The sequence below is a fragment of the Cryptomeria japonica genome, chromosome 5 (assembly GCF_030272615.1).
Source record: "Cryptomeria japonica chromosome 5, Sugi_1.0, whole genome shotgun sequence".
Classification (NCBI taxonomy): Eukaryota; Viridiplantae; Streptophyta; class Pinopsida; order Cupressales; family Cupressaceae; genus Cryptomeria; species Cryptomeria japonica.
In genome coordinates, this window is record NC_081409.1 from 738895737 (window position 1) to 738913574 (window position 17838).

Here is a 17838-nt window from a genome sequence, read left to right on the forward strand (position 1 = left end):
TTCCTCATTAAACATCTTGTGTTATGGTGTCTTTTCATTATGTCTTTATTGTTCCTGTTTACTGCATTAATTCTTATTTACTGGTACATTGTTTTGGGATGCAAAGTTGTTAATAAGTTGACATATTTTGTCAACTGGTTAGATACTGATTACCCCCCCCCCCCCCTCTCAATATCTTTGGGAATATCATTAATCTTAACAGATTAATCAACTTGATTCATATTCTTGGTTTTGCAAATAAACTTGCAAAACAAAAAATTATTGTGTGTATCTTGGACCTAATGTTTTTCAACTATAATCAAAACCTGTAATTATCATTTGAGGTTTTAATGAGCCATCTTAGTTCCTTGGTTACATTCTCAATTTTATAGAAATATCACTCAAAACAATTAAATTAATTCAAATGTGTCACAACTGCCTCATTAATATATGATCATTCATACATAAAATGCCCACAACAACAAGCAAAGAAAAGAAGCATCACCATTCATACTTTAATTCCTCCTTCATAACCCTTTGTTCCCCCATTTCTTTATATTGCACACCATGTTGGGAAGGATTATAATCTTAATGAGAAGCTTCATGCTACTTTGACTCGGATCTCCCTTTGGGAATCAATTCAAACTTCACCTACATACCACAAGATGCTCCAAGAGGCTCTACAAAAGATAGTTGTCCCACATATTAGGCCAAAAGATCTAGCAACCTTTTTTGATTGTATGCATACAACAAAGATAGATATTGTATTTGAGCACAACATGTGTTACCTTCTTTAGAAGTTTAAAACAACATGATCCAGTCATCATTATGGTCATCATTAGTTGACATAGAATAAATAATACTCTAATTGATAATTAATTTTGCTTTAATGTTTGTATCATAGACCTATTTTGTAAGATTAATGTATATGCAGTTCTTATTAAACCTGATACTAATTATATTTATGGCCTTGATAATGCTAGTATATATCCATTAGCTACAATCATGCTACTAGTTTAGGTGGACCTATGACTTTACCTACACCTATCAATATCATGCCAAATACTCATTGGGTTATCTCACATGAAAGTGGGTTACACTTTTGGTCACAAGGAATTCTTGTAAATGGTAAGAAAAAAATTCAAAACTTTTGAATGAAGGCAATCTTTCATTCGAAGTGGGTATGTGCAGGATCATGGTGTGCCAAAATAGGCTCTCAAGTGGCAATGAAATTTCAGAAAATTAGAGTTATGCAACTTGACATGAAAATTTGAATAAGTTTTGTACATTACTTTTAAAATATGTAAGAAGAGAATATATAGATAATTGAATGTAGTTTCTAAGCTACTAGTTGTTTTTGAAAAAAAAAAATCCTATTTGATGAAAATTTCAAATTTCAATGCAGTGGTTCTAAACTTTCAGGAAAAAAATAAGAAGTAGACGTATGTCTGACCACCCTAATCACAATCAAATCATAATATTTTTTTATAATATTTATAATATAAGTATTAGACTCATGTCTGGATGTGACACATATTTTTTTTTAATTTTTTATAAAGTGAATAATTATTTATGAATTTTTTACTACAACTTTTTAGAAATTCAGAAACTCCTACGTCCGACCACCTTAACTTGGTCAAAACCTTATGAAATTTTTATTTTTTTTTATTTTTCCATATAGTAGACAAAGCATAAGATGTGACACATGTTTTGGATTCAAAAAATGTTATACCGTTGAATATTATCAGTGTTTTTCAATCATTATATCAATCAGGACTATTGTCAGAATTCAATTAGAAAATAAATAATAATAATTTATTAAAGTCAAAATAAGAAAAGCCTTATATTGTTGGAAATTTGGGAATGTCCTTAAAAAACCCTTTTCATTTTATCAATTTTGGCTACAAAAAAAGTTGTCAGCCACCAGTGTAAAGTCTAGAAAACCAAGGAATACTGAAAAACACGTTTTTTCAGTTGACTTTCTAGGCTTGTCACTTCCAAGCCAAATACCAAAGCATTCCCAAGCCAAAATTTTAAATTTGAAAATTTGATTACAAAAATCGGATATCCGATTTTAATACAAAAATTTCTAGTCCCCAAATATTTTCGCGTTGCCGCCATCTATTTAGTAAACTGCCACACGACAAAATTTTTATTAGTCATATTTTAGAGAGAGAGAGAGAGAGGAGAGAGAGCGAGAGAGAGAGAGAGAGAGAGAAAGAGAGAGAGAGAGAGAGAGAGGAGGAGGAGGAGAGGGAAGGAGAGAGGGAGAGAGAGAAGGAGAGGGAGAGAGGGATAGAGAGAGAGAGGAGAGGGGGAGAGAGAGAGAGACACCAAACATGTCGTTAGGGGTAATATGGTGTCCTAAGGGGTCATATGGTGTCCCATGAACCCTTATGACCTCTTAGGACACAATATGACCCCTAATAACACCATATTGGGTTGCTTTGGGTGATATTGTGTCCTAAGGCATCATAATGTGGCCTACGACCCCTTAGGACTCCATATGACCCCTAACGACATGATTTGGTATCTTAAGGGGTCCTACGGTGTCATTAGGGGTCATATAGTGTCCATAACGGTGTCATAATGGGTTGTATGGTGTCCCAAGACACCATATGACCCCAATGGGCAACATAGGACCCCTTAAGACACCAAACAATGTCATTAGGGGTCATATGGTGTCCCATGAACCCTTATGACCTCTTAGGACACCATATGACCCCTAATGACACCATATTGGGTCGGTTTGGGTCATATTGTGTTCTAAAGGGTCATATTGTGGCCTACGACCCCTTCGGACACCATATGACCCCTAACAACATGATTTGGTGTCTTAAGGGGTCCTATCGTGTCATTAGGGGTCATATGGTGTCCATAACGGTGTCGTAAGGGGTCGTATGGTGTCCCAAGACACCATATGACCTCTATGGGCAATATAGGACCACTTAAGACACCAAATCATGTCGTTAGGGATCATATTGCATCCTAAGGGGTCATACGATATCCCATGAACACTTATGACCTCTTAGGACACCATATGACCCCTAATGAGACCATATTGGGTCACTTTGGGTGATATTGTGTTTGAAGGGGTCATATTGTGGCCTACGACCCCTTAGGATACCATATGACCTCTGACAACATGATTTTGTATCTTAAGGGGTCCTATGGTGTCGTTAGGGGTCCTATGGTGTCCATAATGGTGGCATAAGTGGTCGTATGGTGTCCCAAGACACCATATGACCCCTATGGGCAACGTAGGACCCCTTAAGACATAAAATCATGTCGTTAGGGGTCATATGGTGTCCTATGGGGTCATATGGTGTCCCATGAACCCTGATGACCTCTTAGGACACCATATGACCCCTAATGACACCAGATTGGGTCTCTTTGGGTCATATTGTGTCCTAAGGGGACATATTATGGCCTACGACCCCTTAGGAAGCCATATGACCCCTAACGACATGATTTGGTGTTGTAAGGGGTCTTATGGTGTCCATAACAGTGTCGTAAGGGGTTGTATGGTATCCCAAAACACCATATGACCCCTATGGGCAACATAGGACCACTTAAGACACCAAATCATTTCGTTAGGGGTCATATGGTGTCCTAAGGAGTCATATGGTGTCCCATGAACCCTTATGACCTCTTAGGACACCATATGACCCCTAACAAAACCATATTGGGTTGCTTTGGGTCATATTGTGTTCTAAGGAGTCATATTGCGGCCTGCGACCCCTTAGGACACCATATGAGCCCTAACGATGTGATTTGGTGTCTTAAGGGGTCCTATGGTGTCGTTAGAGGTCATATGGTGTCCATAACGGTGTCATAAGTTGTCGTATGGTGTCCCAATACACCATATGACCCCTATGGGAAACATAGGACCCCTTAAGACACCAAATCATGTCATTCGGGATCATATGGTGTCCTAAGGGGTCATATGGTGTCCTAAGGGGTCATATGACCTCTTAGGACACCATATGACCCCTAATGACACCATATTGGGTTGCTTTGGGTCATATTGTGTCCTAAGGGGTCATACTATGGCCTACGACCCCTTTGGACACCATATGACTCCTAACGACATGATTTGGTGTCTTAAGGTGTCCTATGGTATCCATAAGGGTGTCATAAGGGGTTGTATGGTATGCCAAGATAGCATATGACCCCCATGGGCAACATAGGACACCTTAAGACACCAAATCATGTCGTTAGGGGTAACATGGTGTTCTAAGGAGTCATATGGTGTCCGATGAACCCTTATGACCTCTTAGGACACCATATGACCCCTAATGACACCATATTAGGTCGCTTTGGTTCATATTGTCTCCTAAGGGGTCATATTGTGGCCTATGACCCCTTAGGACACCGTATGACCCCTGACGACATGATTCGGTGTCTTAAGGTGTCCTATGGTGTTGTTAGGGGTCATATGGTGTCCATAACGGTGTTATAAGGGGTCGTATGGTGTCCCAAGACACCATATGACACCTATGGGCAACATAGGACCTTTTAAGACACCAAATCATGTCGTTAAGGGTCATATGGTGTCCTAAGGGGTCATATGGTGTGCCATGAACCCTTATGACCTCTTAGGACACCATATGACCCATAATGACACCATATTGGGTCGCTTTGTTTCATATTGTGTCCTAAGGGGTCATATTGTGGCCTACGACCCCTTAGGACACCATATTACCCCTAAAACCATGATTTGGTGTCGTAAGGGGTCCTATGGTATCCATAACGGTGTCATAAGGGGTTGTATGGTGTCTCAAGAAACCATATGACCCCTATGGGAAACATACGACCCCTTAAGACACTAAATCATGTTGTTAGGGGTCATATGGTGTCCTAAGGTGTCATATGGTGTCCCATGAACTCTTATGACCTCTTAGGACACCATATGACCCCTAATGACACCATATTGGGTTGCTTTGGGTCATATTGTGTCCTAAGGGGTCATATTGTGGCCTATGACCCCTTAGGAAACCATATGACCCCTAACTACATGATTTGGTGGGTTCCTATGATGTCTATAACGGTGTCATAAGGGGTCGTATGGTGTCCCAACACACCATATGACCACTATGCGCAACATAGGACCGCTTAAGACACCAAATAATGTCGTTAGGGGTCATATGGTGTCCTAAGGGGTCATATGGTGTCCCATGGACCCTTATGACCTCTTAGGATACCATATGACCCCTAATGAAACCATATTGGGTCGCTTTGGGTCATATTATGTCCTAAGGGGTCATATTGTGGCCTATGACCTCTTAGGAAACCATATGATCCCTAACAACATGATTTGGTGTCATAAGGGGTCCTATGGTGTCATTAGGGGTCATATGAACCTTCCTCTCTCTCTCTCTCCCTCCCTCTCTCTCTCCCTCCTCTCTCTCTCTCTCTCTCTCCCCCTCTCCTGTTCCTCTCTCTCTCTCTCTCCTCCTCTCTCCTCCTCTCTCTCTCTCCTCCTCCTCTCTCTCTCTCTCTCTCTCTCTCTCTCTCTCTCTCTCTCACTCACACACACACACACAAATATGACTAATAAAATCCAATATTCGATTTAATCGGATATCGGATTTCTGCCATGCAACAGTTTAGTAAATAAATGGTGGCAACGGGAAAATTTTTGGGGGCCACAAATTTTGGTACTAAAATCAAATATCCGATAAAATCGGATATTCGGTTTTATCAAATATCCGATTTTATTACAAAAAACCAAGAAAAAAAGGGTTTGTGGGCCATTTTGTAGATTCCAATAGCCCACAGTCTGCATATTCAGTTTTCTATCGAGGATCATGAGTTTTTAGACTCCTAAATTCTTAAAGTGAAAACTTACATTGTCAATCAGGAAGGAGCATATGTGTGGAGGGAAATGGGGAGTAGTAGTCATCGGAACTTTAAACGCAAAAGAAAAATTTCAAATGACCAAATTGAAGTTTATAGAGAAGGAGATAGAGAATGTCATAGGAGGAGAAGACAAGGTATGTTAAATATTGCTAAGGTTACTTCAACTAAAGAGGAAATTGAATTTGAAAATGTGCCACAAGTTATTGAAAATGAAAATGTAGATTTTGAAAGTGAAAATATTGAAAATTTCGAAAATGTTGAAAGCGATAATGAAAATGCTCAACATGTGGAAAATTTTGACATAGGAGGTGAAAATGTGGAAAAATTTAACATTGAAGGTGGAATTTCTCAACCAATTGAACCATATGTTACACCTAATTACTTTAGAAATGAAGACCCTCTCATGGATGAAAGACAAATTCCAAATCCAAGACCTTCAAGAACCCCAAAATGGTTATTTGAAATCGATGAGAACATTGTTGCGAATCTTGAAGGCAAGAGGTCAACAAGAACTATTCGGTTGTGGGCTACACAACTTTTCAACCAAAATTTTAGCAATAAGACATTGGCCGAGAAATTCCAAGTCTTTGTTCAATTGATAAAGATGATAAAGATGAGACCATTGCTAAACAAATTGAAGATTCGTATGAACAAGAAGATGGAGAGAAATTCTATTATTGCAAAAAATCTATTTGACGCTCTCAATTCTATTGGAAATAATACCAAAGAAAGAGATAAGAGAGCCGCTCAAAGAGTGATTACAACCTCCTTAGTAAGCCATCAATTGAGGAAGGCTCATCAAATGAGACAAAATTGTGTTGATTTTAACATAAACTATAAAACTTTGGATAGAGCATTTGTACGAAGACAAAGACTTGACGATCTACTTCAACAAGATACATGGGCATTTGGCGGGAGGCTTCCATGTATTGATAGAAAATTGACTGACAATGTGAAGGAAGAGATTCAACAATTTTGGCACTCTAATTCTAGAGTGTCACCCAATGTAAAGGATGTTTTGAAATTAAGAATCAACAACCAAGACCGCACACCACATCCCAAACATTTCTTGGAATCAAGGCAAACAATGTTGTACAATTTTTTTTTTGAATTACATCCAACTTTGCAAATATCACAAAGGGCCTTTGAATCTTTGAAACCATTTTATTGTGTTCCTCTTAAGATTCGTAATACTGTTGTTGCAAGTACCATGTGGAGTTTTGAATGTACCATGAAATTTTATGTCATATTCGTTCTATGATGCATACTAATGAGATGTTGTAGGAGTGTGGTACAATTCTATTTCTGAGATCACCAAGAGACTTGCAAGATCTATTTTTATGCCTTAGAGATGATGGCTACTATTTCTATAGAAATGATTATTTGAAAGAGAAGTGCTCTGAATGCGATGGGTTGTCAAAGTTTGTTTCATGTTTTCATGAGGGCAGCGAACACGAGTTTGGAAATAATTATGTTGAGAAAAAAAGATACAAGACGATGAAATATACTTTGAAGAGTGGACATGAAGGTTCTAGATGCGAATTAGTCTCAAGAGAAGTGAGTATTGCTGATTTTATTTTGGATTTTAAGGAAAATCTTTTCTACAAGTATGTGGTTGGATCAAAAGTTCAGGATGTGTAAGAACTCTTTCCCGATTGGAACTATTGTATCTGTGGTTGATTTTGCAGAGAACTATACATTGCAACCACAGAATGAGGTACAGTCTCAGTACTACAATTCAGTCCAGATTGCTATTTTTGTTCACATTACATATAGACATGCTCCTGATAGTATAGAAGAGGATAGGAAGATAATCAGGGAGTATCATTTTTATATGAGTGATGATAGATCACACTCCTCCGAGTATGTGCAACATTATTTCAAGAATTTTTTTGAGTTCTTGCATGAGAAAGATATTGCAATTGACCGACATATAATATGGTTAGATAACTGTACCGGTCAATTCAAGAATGCCCGTATGTTTTATTGGTTGAGTAGAATGCATGTGGAGAGGAGTATACCTCATATTTCGTGTTTTTTTGAGGTAGGGCATGGGAAGGGAGAGCATGATGTAGCAGGTGCATGTTTGAAGAGAGCTCTAGTTAAGGAGCAATTGAGGATTTTAGGTGCAAATTTCTCTGAGGCACATTCTATTGTTGATTGATGTAGTTCAACATTGTCACATGGAGGTACTCTTGATTCTGTAGTGAGCAAATTATTTTGGTTGGTTGAGGAGGGAGCAGTGGGAGATAGATTGGATTGTCAAACAATTAAAGATTCTTCAAAGATGCATTCATTTCTCAACTCAGATGCAAGTACATGGACCATTTGGACACGAGCGTTGGTTTTTTTTTGTTAGAGTTGTGTTTGGTGTGGTTGGGATTAGTGTGAGTCAAGTGAGTGGGTAGATAAGTGGGTTCCCCACTATCTAACTCCTTTATCTCAAACAATATCCTTGTTAAATGATGACATGGAAAGTTCACTTGAGTATGATCGTCTATCAGATCTTGTACAGCCAGGACATGTTTTTGCAATTGTTGCACCGCAAGGGAATGAAGAGAGATCAGAATATTGGTTGGCATGATGTGTACAGGGAAAACAAAAGCTAACACAACCAGTGATAGATGATGACAGGTTCACATATCCTACAGGTTCAGTTGTTATTGTGGGAACATGGTTGCAAACATACATGATTAGAAAAAATGGCATATGTGCATTTGAAGACTATGAGAGACATAAAACCATTATAATGTATTTACACCTTATTATAGCTACAAATGTCAAGTTGTTGAAGCATCAAGAAAAACCAAAGACCAAAGAGCTATGGACAATGACTACTGTTGATCATGAAGCAATACTGGATACTCTTAAACAAAGAGATGACCCTTCAGGCACACTTGAGTAGTAGGTCTTTAATGGTGCCTTATTTTTTTTATCATGCATTTCATTTCGAATAATGATCATTAAACCTTAATGATCAAGTTTGTTATGTGTATATTAAGGATGTCTTGAAAATGCAGGTCTATTGATGAACATTTTTTTTTGGCAACACGGTTTTTGCATGCACATAGCAGGTACACGATATAATCGGAAGGGACGTATTTTTGCAACCCGACTTATTATCATGCATTTGATGAGATTTAGAATTTTTGATGATATAATTATCACAAAACCTTTATGCTCATCCAAGTCTTTATTGATGATATACAATAGTACATCACTTTATGATTTTTGATGATATACAGGTTCATGCTAGATAATAATTTGTATTAAGTGTTATAATTTGTTTCTTGTAGCACATTCATTCCACATAAAAAGGTTACTTATTTTGGTCTTCATTTATATGTAGGCATTTCTATATGTAAGCTTTTCTCTTAGGACGTGAGGATGTCTGATGCAGATGAAATGGGATGTTGTATTTGTATATGGATGTCAATTGATGTAACATTGTTATGATGATATACAATGTCCATGAGAAAATTGGTTTAGTTATATTGATGATAATGTCCATGTATCTGTACATGAGTACATTGGTGCAGTTGTATTGATAATGAAATAAAAAATCATGTTTGCATATCCCTTCATGGATGTCACATGCAAGTGTAATGGTAATTATGTGTATATAGTACATGGAAATATTCATGATCATTATGTGTCTATAGTGTAATACTTGTTTATATATAATTTTAGCGCTCAAGGGACAACGTCGGTAGGGTATGACCTTGAGTGTTGAATCGAGTGGGGGAAAAAAATAGGAGCATGTGTAGGGTAATAATGCCTAACTGGACATGTCAGAGTAGATAGTTCATCATCGCAACAAGCAGAACAAGAAATTGGCCACGTGACAACATTGGATTGAGTGAGACTGACGATTTTTTCGCTAACCAAAAAACTGATGCCCTAATAAAACCATAGGGTAACTTGTAAAAATGAGATAGGCTTTTGTAGGTACCCCTCTTGTAGCCCAGTAGGTTCAAACATATTGTTTGCAGGTGCCACAGATTCTGAGTTAGGGCCCGTCAAAGTTTGACAATTTGGAGCACTTAGGGCACTCAAGGGATGATGTCGGTAGGGCATGACCCTGAGCGTCAGATTGAGTGGGGGGAAAAATAGGAGCATGAGTAGGGTAATAATGCCTAACTATACATTTTGGAGTCGACAGTTCATCATCATGATGAACAGAACAAGAAATCAGCCACGCGACAACATTGGATTGAGTGAGACTGACGATTTTTTTGCCAATCAAAAAATTGTTTCCCTAATAAAACCATAGGGCAACTTGAACAACCGAGATAGGATTTTGTAGGGACCCCTCTCATGGTCCAGTAGGTTCAACTGATCGTTCCCCGGTGTGACAAATTCCAAGTTAGGGCTCGTCAAAGTTTGACAATTTTGAGCACTTAGGGCTTTCAAGGGACGATGTCGGTAGGGTATGACTCCAAGCGTCAGATCAAGTGGGGAGGAAAAATAGGAGAATTTGTAGGGTAATAATGCCTAACTAGACATGTCAGACCTGACGGTTCATCATCATGACAAGAAGAACAAAAAATCGGCCATGCGACAACATTGGATTGATTGAGACTGACGATTTTTTTGCCAACCGAAAAATTGTTGTCCTAATAAAATCGTATGGAAACTTGAAAAACTAAGATAGGCTTTGTAGGTACCCCTCTCATGGCCCCATAGGTTCAAACAGTTCGTTCACAGGTGCCACGGATTCCAAGTTAGGGCCTATCAAAGTTTGACAATTTTGAGCACTTAGGGCACTCAAGGGATGACACCGGTAGGGTATGAACCTGAGCATCGGATCGAGTCGGGGGGGGGGAAATAGGAGCATGCGTAGGGTAATAATTCCTAACTAGACATGTCAGAGCCAACGGTTCATCATCGCGATGAGCAGAACGAGAAATTAGCCACGCGACAACATTGGATTGAGTGAGACTGACGATTTTTTTGCCAATAGAAAAATTGGCTGCCCTAATAAAACCATAGGGAAACGTGAAAAACCAAGATAGGCTTTTGTAGGGACCCCTCTCATGGCCGCGTAGGTTCAAATGGATCATTCATACGTGCCACAAATTTCGAGTTAGGGCCCATCAAAGTTTGACAATTTTGAGCACTTAGGGTGCTCAAGAGACGACGTCGGTAGGGTATGACCTTGAGCATTGGATTGAGTGGGAGGGAAAAATAGGAGCATGCATGGGGTAATAATTCCTAATTGGGCATGTCAGAGTTGATGGTTCGTCATCGCGACAAGCTAAACGAGAAATCAGCCACACGACAACATTCCATTGAGTGAGTGACGATTTTTTCACCAACAGAAAAATTGCTGCCCTAATAAAACCGTAGGGCAACTTGAAAAACTGAAATAGGCTTTTGTAGGGACCCCTCTCACGAGCATTCGACTGAGCATTCATTAAATGAATTTTATTGTATTGTTCATTAAATGAATTGTATTGTTCATTGAATGAATTGTATTGTATTGTTGATTAAATGAATTGCATTGTTCATAAATTGTATTGTTCATTAAATGAATTGTATTGTATTGTTCATTAAATGAATTATATTGTTCATTATGAAAACAACACTTACGATGAAATGAAATGAATTGTATTATTCATTAAATAGCCATTATTAACCATTGTTAATTATTCGAATGAAGATTAAAGATTTCCATGATAACAACACACATAGATGAGAAACAATTTATATGATTGAAAATCAACTTCTGTATATATAAAAATGTCAAATGATTACAAATGTATGTCCATACACAAATATGGCATAAATGCCAACTGAAACAAAATGTATGTCTAAATACGTGAATTTATGTCCATATACAAAATATACATGGCAACTAGACATGTAAGCATCCCAAAATTATCTATAACATCCTAAGCTGCTGATGGATCATCAAAATCGATCCTCTTCGCCACACTACTCAGCTTTGAAGGATCCTTCACAAGAAAAATAAACCACGATTAATATTAGTTATATTATATAATTCACATTGAAAATGTTAATATAAAATGAACTATAATTGAACTATTCATGTTTACCTTATCTACACATCTACTTGAGGTATCTCTTCTTCTTCTTTAGGTATACTGGGTGTAGTCATCAAGGATGTGAAGCCAAGAATTCTCTGTATATATACATAACAAGTATATGAAACTATCAAGCTATGTCTAGACATGTATAATCACTATAAGTTATTTCAACTATGCATTCAGTCCTATTTGCATTCAATTACCTTTCCCTTGTCTCCAACTGCACTACCAAATCCTAAATCACACTGCCCCGCACTCATGCTGCTTGTGCCCTATAGGAGTAAAATAAGATATACATGCAAGTTACTACATAATCTAATTAATACCAATATAAATGATGAGCATGTATGTACAATAAAATACAAACAACTAGGTGCAATAATATATGTACTGTCAACCTATCAAGGCCAAACGAAATGGCTGACAAGGTGCCCTCCCAAATCTATCTCAACTCATCCTTGGTCATCAACTGTTAAATAGACCATGTAAATAAAAATTAGTACTTAACATTATCTAATTTATAAATATTTAATTAAAATATAACATGAACTGTGAAAATACAAATCTTACCGCTACATCATCAATGTATGGTGACGGTGCCTCCTCGCCTCTAGCATGTGAGGACTCCCCAGGGTATCCTCCAGTCTGTGTAATAACATTTGCTGCATCATGCATCTCATGCACCTCATAATCTGCACTATCCACAGGAGGATCAACGGGCTGTCTAACTGGACCCAAGAATACGTGCCCACACATGAAACAACTATGGGGCACGCATATGTGTGGAGCTGAGGATGACATGTCAATGACACCAGATGCATCGCTACCATCAAGAGTAGGCTAAGCTACTGACGTAGCCTGAGAAACCAAAAGGCTACTCAAAGAGTGAATAGCCGATATGATCTGTGAAGCTGCCTCATAAATGATATCAAGATGTTGCACTACAGGTGGGGGATCAACAGGAGAAGGGGGGACATATGGGCCCTGGACTACTTTGACTGCCCCAGGTCTATTTTGGGGCATACCTAAACCTACACCCTAGAAAGTTTGGATGTCAAAGTAGTTCACGTGTTTGTTAAAAACAAACTTAGCATACAATTTTTTTATGAAATAGAAGGGGATATCAAGATTGTTGTTGGGTGCTTTGTCAAAAACCATCCACCAACGATCCCAAAAGTTTTTCACAATCCCATCATTTGTGCACCATTTAATAGAAAGTTTTGTTTTTTGGGGATCTACGGGCTGACCAGTACGGGGATTGACAAATAATGAGGCGATTTCGGCTTTGGATATCTCAAGATCCTTGATATCCTTATACGACAAGCTATCTCCATATTTTTCCCTCCTCGAATCTCGCCACAAAAGGGCGACATTGTGCTCCTAAGTCATACTTTTTATGATCGACGTGAGAGGATCAAACATTTGGTTTAGACGAGGGATCCTACGATATACTTCTTCAATCCTCCTCAATTCATTCAAATTTTGCGCAATCAAATCCTCAATTGAGGGGGGGTTTGGCAAATGAGGGTTTGGTTGTTGTAGTTGTGGTTGGTCAGGGTTTTCATTGTTATCCCTCATTTTTAACCTAATTGAATGTAAACAATTAAATTTAATTAACAAATTTAAACAATTAGGTATTTGATTTAAAAAAACCTAGTTTTCATGAAAAAACCATATTTTCAATGAAAAATCAAATAAACATTAACAAAAAATACAAAAAATGAATGAAAATGATAAAATTCTTACCTCTCAATCTATTTTTTGGCAATTTTTTGCCAAAACATCGGATATCGGGTGCACCAGATATCGGAGTTTGATGAAATCGCATGGCCCATGAATTAAAAATGACTCATGGGCTATCACTGTCGAAATATAAAAGTCTCAGAAAATCAGATATCCGATATTTATAATTAAATTATTTTTAAATAACATATATAATATAACAATATATTATATAATATAATAATATATTGTATAATGTAATATTATATTATATAATACGTATTGTATTATATTATATATATTATAATATATAATATATAATATAATATTATATTATATTATATTATATATAATATTATATTATATTATATATGATATAATATAGTATTATATTATATATAATATAATATAATATTGTATTGTATAATAAGTATTATATAATATATTATTATATTATAATAAAATATAATATAATAATATATTATATAATATGTATTGTATTATATTATATATATTATAATATATAATATAATATTTATTATATTATATTATATTATATATAATATAATATTGTATTATATAATATAATATAATATAATATTATATTATATTATATATAACATATAATATATTTTTTAAATTAAAATTACAAATAACAATCGGATATCCAATTTGCATAGGTAATTACTAGGCCAAGGTGTACTGACACCCAGGCCAAGCAAAAAGTCAACACAGATTTTTGCATTTTTAGGTGAGTGAGGAAGGTTATTTTTTTCACATCGCCACTTTTTGGCCCCCCTTTATCCTACACTAACCCAAGTTCTTTTCATTTTTGGTCAAGCACCCCCATTCAAACAAATATTCTTACAACAAGGGGTTCATTTTAAGCCACGGTCAACCAATTTTAAATTATTTTATTGGGGTTTGAATGAACACCCCTTCAGTCAAAGGAGTCAAGGAGGGTTTGAGTGAATGAGGGTTAGTTAGATAACTCCCTTATTTTGCACTTATCCCCCTCCATATATAATTTTTTGCATATTTTTTTCTTTCAAGGCTCAAGTTGACGATCAAAATAGAATCAACCTATCAAACTTAGTTTCAACATCATAGTTCCCAAAACAAGGTTTCCTACAAGTATATTTCTAATATATTTTGGTTTTATTAGACATTTATTTTTTAGTTTAATTAAACATAGCTTTTTTACCAAATATCACACTTTGTTCCATAAATGTGGGAAAATAGTAGATTGCCAAAAAAAATTCTAAAAACTATCTATCCAATTGGTATTGATGTTCTTGAGCCAATCAAAAAAATTAAAAATAAAATACAAAAAAACTTATGTTCATTATACTACACCTATGCCTAAATTGTAATTGGTTTGACTTCAAAACTTAATTTAAATAAATTAAGCACTAAAATATTATGAAAGAAAACACATGCCCTAGATATTATATTTACAAATCTAAATTTAAAACAAATACAATATTACCCTTCATACAAAAAAAAGCTATGTGCTTTATAGTACACCTCACTCTTTAAAAATAGTGTTTACTTTTAAAAATTACTTATGAAAGGAGATGAAAAAGAAATGCAATTTTATCCTAATATTTTTAAACATATATATATATTTAAAATCTAAAGACAAAATGTCACAAATCATTAATTCACATTATCTTCAAATTCCTCATGGTTTAGCAGCTATACGTATCCAAAATTAAATGTTTAGTTCAAATTGCTCATTTGAATGTCAAATTTGGCCAAAAGATGTAACCCACTATTGTGAGATCATCCCATTCATAAAATCTTCTTCTTGGTAGACCATGAATTTGTTGGTATTATGGCTGACTTCATCATGTGTTGCATTGGTTTTGTCATTGATGTCAACACTTATCCTTCTAGAGGTCTACATTGTTCATTTGGCACTCTGCTTGTATTGGTTTGTTTTTGAACTAGCACATTGTGTTCACCAGAATGGTTAGCGGCTTATGCACAGTCACCGGTATATGCTTCACCGACAGGTTATATTGTTCAATGGTAGTGATGATAACTTGTTGTCATCTGGAGATAATTTGGTTATGTCGAAGACATGGATTGGATGTTTGGATTTGGTGTTTTTCTTATTGGTCTAATCGGGTTGACATGTTTGCCTTTACCGACAGATAGGTCTAGGTTATGGACCGGTACAAGATATCTATTCCAGATCAGCATGGCACATTATGGAGATGGTTTATTGATTCGATAATGTATTGAGCCGACATATTGTATCGCATCAAGACTTATTTTGTAATTGATTTAGCTGTAATATCTTTAGTGAGCCGACCTTAACATTTGGTCCTAGGTTTTGTATAAATAAATGTAAGATCTCATTTGTGAGATATGGAATGGATATAGTATGAGTGTGTGTGAATATTGAAGAGCGAAAATAAGCAGATCCTTGCGCAAATCACACAAACATTATGAAGGTGTTTGGAACTCATGTTCAGAGCTTGAACCAGTACTGAATCCAACATTGCCAATGCTATTTTGAGCATTACATTATTATTGGATTTAACCATCCAACTGTAGTCAGTGTGACTCCTATATAGTGATTCAGCAGTGAACTCTAAGTAGTTGGTCTTTCTGCATGTGCAGACCTGATTTGTATACACTTACTATCTGTAGTAGTATCATCTGATTATGGGTAAGGTTTCACACTGTAGTTTTTCCCTGACCAGGTTTCCACATCAAAATATTTGTGTCATGTGTTGTGGATGTTGTTTCTCTTTCTATTTCATAAATTAAGTTATATCGATACTGCTATAACTGTTAATATGTTTTACCGACATTTAAGTTTGGCTCACCGGCACTAATTTTAAGTTGGAATAATTTTCATTTGAGTTATAATTTATATACAACTTCTTAGCAACTGATTCACTCCCCCCCCTCTCTGTTGTCCTTCTGGTTCCTACCAATTGGTATCAGAGCTAATTCCTCTTTTTGCAGAGGCCTAACAACTTGCTGAGATCCTATGGAAGTAATTATTTTTAGGAAGGATAGTCCAAAACTTGATGGAACAAACTATGGTATATAGAAGATCAGAATGGAGACACATTTGAATTGCATTGGGAGAAATATATGGGATGTTACAAAGAATGGCTATGTTGGTCCTACTCCGAATGAACCTCATCCACTGTAATTGGCTAAGGAGTTGGAAAATGATTGTAAAGCAAGAGAAGCACTTCTGAGCGCATTTTTAGATCAGAAAATCATGGGATTGTCGGACTGATCTACTGATAAAGCTATTTGGGATAAACTAAAAACATTGAATGAAGGAGATACCACTATAAAAATTGCAAAACTGGAATGTTAGCGGGTCAGGTATGAAAATTTAAAAATGGAAGAAGATGAAAGAATTTATGCATTTATGGAAAGACAATGAAATTGTTTTAGGAATATAATAGGATCTATAAGTGAAGATGAAATTGTTTCTAAAGTTTTAAGATCCTTTCCACTATCTTACAAAATGAAAGTGAGTGCTATTAATGAGTTGAGAACAATGCCTAATACATCAATATCTAGAGATAACTTGGTTGGAAAACTTTCAGTATTTGAGCTTGAGCAATTTGGTCCTATTGCTACCATCAAGAATAAGTTAGCTTTCAAAGCATCATCATCAGCATCATCATCATCATCGTCTGACAAAATTGATTGGAAATCACTTTATGCAAAAGAACTTAAAGATATGAGGAGAGAAAATGAAGAACTTGAAGTGCTATTTGCAAGGAAGATGCCTAAAGGTCTAGTAGGAAGTAAGTATGAAGGTAAAGCACCTTTCAAATGTTTTAATTGTAATAAAATTGGTCATATAGCATCTAGATGTCCTGATAGACATGCAAGATTGAGAGAGGAAGCAAAGAGAACATATAAGCCTAACCTTGAATATCAGAGATACAAATTTAACAAAAACTAAGATAAGTCATGTTACTATGCAGATGAAGGTGTTACAGATGATTCAAATGAAGATCTAGCAAATACTGGATGGGCATCATATGACTGGTTATAAAATAAAATTCTTGTCATTTCGGGAATGTAATGGAGGTCTAGTAAGATTTGGAGATGATATAGCTTGTTCAATCAAAGGAAGAGGCACTATATCTTTGGATGGTAAGAAAAATACTGACAATATTTATTATGTGGAAGGTTTAAAGCATAATCTTTTGAGTGTTGGTCAGTTGGTTGAGAAAGG